Source organism: Chinchilla lanigera, unplaced genomic scaffold (genome assembly GCF_000276665.1).
Source record: "Chinchilla lanigera isolate Chin_1 unplaced genomic scaffold, ChiLan1.0 scaffold00013, whole genome shotgun sequence".
Classification (NCBI taxonomy): domain Eukaryota; kingdom Metazoa; phylum Chordata; class Mammalia; order Rodentia; family Chinchillidae; genus Chinchilla; species Chinchilla lanigera.
In genome coordinates, this window is record NW_004955414.1 from 15,024,122 (window position 1) to 15,031,398 (window position 7,277).

Sequence of the window (7,277 nt, forward strand, 5' to 3'; positions counted from 1 at the left end):
CTTCTTTTGTTCCTTTCTTTTCTGTTCTCCTCTTTTTCCTTTCTGTTTTTCACTGTTTATGTTTCTTGTCTATCTTTTTTGTTTTCTTCTATTGATCCTCTTTCTCTCTTTCCTCAACTACTTTTTGAATGTAAAATTTCAAATGAGTAAACACTGTCTCTTCCCTTTCTGATTGCTCCTTCACATTCTATTTCATTCCTTCCCTCCTATGTCCTCCAGTTTCCCAAAACTCAGATGATCGTGCTTTGGCCCAGCATTGACACTACTATATTTGACATCATGCATTACTTTATCCTGTCCCCTACCCATCTGAACCCCTTCAACCCCCACAAAAGGGTAAAATCATTCCACTGTGGAGAAAATCACTGCATACAAATGCATGGTATATGTTTGATTTTTTAAAATATAACTTTAGAGTTTGCTCTCGTGGTTGGAGGTAGTAGGTTAGTGGTTATCACAGACTATCAGTAGTTAAGCTGTACTTGAAATTATTGTTAGTACTAATTGTACTACTTTAACCATGATGTCAAACATGTTATAATCAGTTCTTTTCCCCTATATGATAAAGCTGTGATTGTATGGGGTCATAATCATCACCACAGCCTAGTACCAAAGGATTGGGTAGTGCACCAAATAGTAATTTTGCATCCTTTACAAATTGGGAAGATATGTTCTTGGGGTAGTTATAAAGAACCACCTACAAGGACAAGACATCATTGCCTCCTAGGCAAGCCTCAAACTTGTGATAAAATATCATAAGAAATCTTCAAGCATCAATACAAAAAGCAAAATAAAATAAAAAACAGAAAATAGAATATGACAAGATACAGAAACAAAATGCAGCCCCATCCCCCCAACCTAAATGGAGCAATCTTAGAACACAATGAGACAGATAAAATTGGAAGTCAAACACTGGAACTTTCTGAAGTGATAGTAACAGAAGTGAAAAAAACAAGTGGAAAAGGCTACAGAGAAAATACTCCCTCAGGTAGAAAAGAAATAATGCTTTAAATCAAAGCTGTTAGAGAAGACACATAAAAAATGAATAAGCATAGAAAAATGATGGAAACAAAAAATGCCCAATGGGAAAGAAATGGGTTCCATGAAAGAGATTCAAACAGAAATCCAAGATTTTAAAATCTCCATTGAAAGTATATGACACAGATTGAATGAAAGAGGGGATAGAATGTCAGATATTGAAGACAGAATTTCAGCTAGTGAACATGAGATAACTTAAAATTAGCAAGAGACTATGAAAAATCCATCCAATGTTACAAGATGATACAAATTAGAATAACATAAGTTGGAATGGGGTCAATGAGAAAGCTTAAGAAAGCACAAATGTCATAAAAAAAACTGTGCACAGAAATAATGGCAGACCATGCACTAAACCAAAGTCAGCATGGATCCAAGATTTATATATTAAAACAGAATCATTATATATACTGGAAGAAAAAAATAGATAGAAATCTTGGAGACATAGGTGTGGGCCATGATTTCAAGAGCAAAATCCAAACTGCCTGAGAAATACTCCAAAGAATCAACAACTTGGATCTCATCTATTAAAAGCATTTTGCATATAAAAAGAAATCACCAACATATGGAAAAGACAACACATAGAATGAAAAAAAAATTAGCCAACTGTCTCTCAAACAAAGGACTTACATGTTGAATTTATAAAGAATTGAATAAATCAGAAAATCCAAATTTAAAGAGCCATTCCCCAAATGGACATCTGTGATGAATATGCACTTCTCAGATAAAGAAACATGGATAGCAAAGAAACATATGAAAAATAGTTCCACAACATTGGTTATTTGAGAACTGCAAATTAAAACAACCCTGAGATGCCATCTCAACCTGGAAAGAATAACTGTCATCAAGAAATCAAACAATAACAAATGCTAGAGGGGCTGGGGGAAAAAAGGAACCCTGCTCCGCTCTTGGTGGGAGTGTAGACTGGTGCAACCAATGTGGAAATCAGTGTGGAGAGTCTTCAAAAAAGAGAATTAGAGGGCCGAATATAATCTGGTATTTTCCCAGTAGAATGAGAAACATCACACCACAGCAATATATGTTCACCCGTGTTTATAGTAGCACAATTTGTAATAGCTAAACGTTGGAAACAACCCAAGTGCCCATCAGCTGAGGAAAGGGTAAAAGTGATGTGGACTTATACAATGCAGTATTAGTTGGCTACAAACAAGGACAAACTTGAGACTTTTGTAAATAAATGGATGCAACTTGACACCATATTCATAAGTGAAATAAATCAGACTCAAATATGTAAATATCATCTTGTCTCCCTAGTGTAAGAAGCTGAACTGTAAATAAGATCCAAAATGTACTATAGCAATTGGAAGAAACTGTTCAAAAGGACAGAGAACTGGGATGGGGGAAAGGAGAAAAGAAGGAAGGCGAAAGTAAAAGTAAATACATATATATGTATATATATAATATGTACATATAAAGTATATATATATATATACCTACACTATATATATGGTAGTATAGCTACCCTAACTCTCATATATATATATATAATCTTGACTCTCATACATATACATTCTATATATATATATGTATGAGCTTTAAGATAGCTGTACTACTAATTTCTATCCATTGAAATGAAAGGCTTCTGCTTATACAATTGGATCAAGTTTTCATGCCTATATCTTGTAATCTGAGCAACTACTTTGAAAATAACAATAAGCAATGTACTAAACATTGTTACTCTCCTACTCTCTTGTTTTAAAATTTTGTATTGTTTTATTGTCTTTTCTCATTAAAATGCAAATAGAAGGGTGAGATGAAACATTAATATATGAATTTAATATTTTTATATGATTTTCTGATATTCAAGCTATAGTTTAATGTTGCCTCAACAATTTGTACATTAAAAATATACAACATTCTAAAAGTTATCAGGGAAATATTCAAATTTTCTAATAACTGACACAATAGGAATTCACTGTTTTATGATTATGTTAGAAAGTGTGATGCAACAAAGAATATGACAAAAGTGTGGCAGATGTGTGCACTTGGCATATGTTTAACATAATATACAAGGTACCTTGGGATCAGTGGGACATTGCCTGAAACTGGTAAATCTTCAGTTGACCTTCCTTCAGAGCACTAATTAAGGAAAGTGACAAAACTCGATTTAATCAAAATCAGCCACCTATGTTAGCACTATGGAGATATGACAGAAAATAGGGTCAACCATCCAGCTGTCTCAAAGTTTTATGAATCACATAAATCTGTGTTAGGTAAACATGACTCCAAATGTCTTTGCATTGTATTGTATTTAGGTAATAATAACAAAGGTATACAAATATATCTATAGGAATATAGAACATTATAAGGAAACATGTTCTAGAAAATACGAACACCTCATGAAGCAACGAGAAAAGTAATCCTTTACCATGACATCATTTGCACACACATTATTCAACTCCTACCTGCATAGCACAGCTCAGTTCAGAAGATCAAGGAATCAGACAGGAACTGTAGGTGTCAGCACAGTGATCTAGGCATCCTTCCAGTAACACAACTCTTAGTAGTGATGATTCTGTGAAGCACTTGGCTGGCCTAACATACCAAGGACAAAAATCTCATTTCAACTCTGGAGGAAACAAGCTTCCCTCAGAGAGATGCCAGACTAACAAACCAATGAATAAATCAAAGAACAGCAACACAGAAGAAAGGCCTGAAGTAGCTCACATACAGAAAGCCACGTTGGGAAAGAGGAAGAAAAAACCCGTTGGGCAGCATAGAGACAAACTAAAGATACATGGAGGAAAATTGTTAAAATGGAATCTGCGTTTTTTGACAGTCACCTTGGAAAGCTCTCGTAAGTCATAGAGAAGTTTCCCACAGGAGAAATGAAAGATATTTCTATTAATACCATGAGCCAGGAATAATTCACTTGAAACATGGTGATATTTCTGCATTTTCCACATCACAGGCAATCCTCTTTTACATGTGACCATAAGATGGCCACAACTAGCAAAGAATGCCCATGTGTATATTTGAGCCAGTGGCAGGAGAGAACTGTAATCAATGGAAGGAGAAGAGCCTTGTTCAGATCCTGGTACAAGTCTGGCTTTGTGGGTAGACTGAATACACTGTGTAGAATGGAAGGAAGGAAGAAAGGACACATCTTTCTCAGCTATGATATGAGACTACTCTGCACTACTCAGGGGTGGAATGATTCATATAAAGCTCATACCCTGGTTCTAAAATATATGACAGAAACACCCAGTTTCTTATTACTGTAGTCTGTAAGGGAACTTCACAACACTGTGTTCAACATTATCCTTAATTATAAATAAAGCTAAATGAAAACAATGCCTGGGAAGTGAAATTCATTGTGCTCAGAGGAGTGCGCTAGGAGTGTAAATATATTGGTGAAGAAACTCCAGAAATTAAGAAAATTGCAATTGAAAAACTGCAATGGGAACAGGAGAGAAACAATGGGCATGTGGGAAAGGTAAAGTCATCAACAACTATGGTCATGTCCAGATACATAGCATTTCTCAAATTTGCTGCACCCACAAAAAGGAACAACCAGGACTTTTTGAGCACTAATGGCAATCACCCTTCCACAAATACAGAGTGCAAATTAGCTATATGTGAAAATTTTAAAAATTAGGGATAGATCAAGGTGCTTCCTTCTTAGTGGGCACTTACAGAACCAAGACATTTACATGGTTTTGTGAAAACTCCAGAGAAGGGAAACACTTTTCCAAGTACAGAAACAGGAAAATCATAGGGGCACTTTTCACAAAAGCAAAGTAGCAATTGTTCAAAAAGAGAAAAAACTTTGTATGAAGGATTTTCCTGCTCAACCATAATGAAATAAGGGTCACCTTATACTTTCAATGCATACTTGAAATTACCTTAGTATTTCATCTGAAAAAGTCTATTAGTTTTATGAGTCATTAAATAAAATCACTAAATACACTCACAAGAGAATTTCCCTCTGTACTGCAGAATGTACCTCCTCTGAGCTGTATGATGACTGCAGCTGGACTGTTCATCTGGGTCACCAAACTCCTCAAAGAGAGACCTCACTGTCTGCCTAGGACCCTGCTCACCCATCTAATTCTCCATCTCAAACTCAAATACAGACCCACTTACCTACTGGAGTGTATGGAGTGGTTTAGTGCACCTGCACATAGCCGATGTAATTTTAAGAATTAGATATCATTAGTTCATCTCTCAGTAGGCCTCTAACATTAGTGACTGTAAACAGGTGACAAGAGCCCACAGGGGACAACAGAACTTTGTATCATCAGTGCAAAATTGCACCTCCGTCTTAACTGTATTCTCTCCTGGACCATGGGCATCAGGGGAAAGTTTTACTCAGAACTTTTCTCCAAATTGCCCTGACATATAAATGTGAGGAGATGGGTCATACTCATACACAATATGAGTTAAATACTCGGGAAGTATTGTGGCCTAGCTATCAAATATGAGAAAACACTTTAATCATGCATTCAAATAAACTTTCCTATATGACAGGGAAAGCAAATGATGTACATCTCCTTTCAGTGAAATTATTGAAGGACTGAAGGGAAAAGCAATATAAAAAATGAGGCAGTATGAAATACATCACAGGAGATGAAACTGATAAGGTGAAATGAAATCAAAATGAACTCAAAAAGATAATATTTGGAATGTTTAAAATATTTTTCATAAATTTCAATATTTCAAGAAAAAATTTTACCATGAGACTCTAATGATATTTTCAATGAGGCAGACAAGGAAGACATTAAATATCAATACACAGAAATGAAATATGTAGACACAACCATGACGAAGTTTTCTCAAGTATGCATGTGATAAGTGACTGAAACATGGATCTACAAGAAAAAAACAATGAAAGTGGTTATATAGAAGAAAAATGCTTTAAAAAATGTAGCTCTCCTTTTGAACTTCTTAAAGCTCACAGGACTGCTTAAAACAAAATGTTGTGTAATTACAGTACAGTTCAAAGGGCAAAAATGGGGTAAAGGAATATACCAGAATAGACTTATCTTTAAATACAATATGATTGAGGGGGCTAGGATAAGTTAAAGTATATATATATATATGTATTTTTTCAACTTTGTGGTGTCAGGAGAATTTTTTTTGAGATAGGTCTCACTATGTAGCTCAGGATGGATTTAACTCACTATGTAGTCCACACTCAGCTTGAATTTGCAGGGATCCTTCTGACTCAGCCTCCCAGGTACTGGGATTACAGGCACATGACACCAGGCCTGGCCATCAGGAGAGCTTTTGACACTTACCATTTATAGTGACATTAAACTCTTTGTTTATATGAGCTATGTCAAAATGTACATGAAATAAAACGTTCCTAAATATTTATATAGATACTCTTTAAATTAGCATGGTATTATATAGAGAGAAACCAATCACAAGCTGACAATATTGGAAATGAAAAATGTACTCAGTTCTCCTGCCCTATTGCATTTCATTTCTTAGGAACAGGAGATGCCATAGAGCATAAGGTTATTACTTTATACTCCGTTAGGTGCTGGGAGCTGTGGGACACTGCACTGCCCAGCATCAGTACACAGTATCAGAGCCTGTGCATATTGATAGCCTGGGAAAGTCTAAAATAAAAATATGGTTTTGACTGAATGGATATTTCTTTTACATCATCAGAACGTTGAAAACCTTTCCTGAAACATTATAACTTGGAGATTACCTGTATACTTATTGACTTTAAAGTTATGAGGTTATGAAACTAAAAGAATGTTAGTATAAATGATTCTATTTTTGTAACGCAATTAACTTCTATTGATGATGTTTACACTTTTGCCAAATTCTTTTATATCTGACTTTAGAGAAGAGAACTAGATTCATTTAGTTCTTACTACACGTAATCCATTTAAAAATACTATAGTGGCCAAAGTATATGTACAAAATATGACTTCACATAAACATGCAATACAGATGTGGAGTGGCATTGTCCTAACATTTATGGTATGCAGTGTACTATTTCTTGTACAATAAACCTTGATTAGCAAGAAGCCCTTAAATGGTGGTATCTAGATGAAAATATCACATCAGATAAACATTAAATATAATATATCTGACTTGGCTGGATAGAAAATAAATTAGGACACTTCACAGTCATAACAGGGTCAAAGTAAATCAAGTGGACATATTAGTAAGTGTGCTAAGTGTATAAAACTTTAAAAATTTAAAGTGAAAATGAGACAGTATACCAAAGGAATAAATCAACAAATTCACAATCATAGACA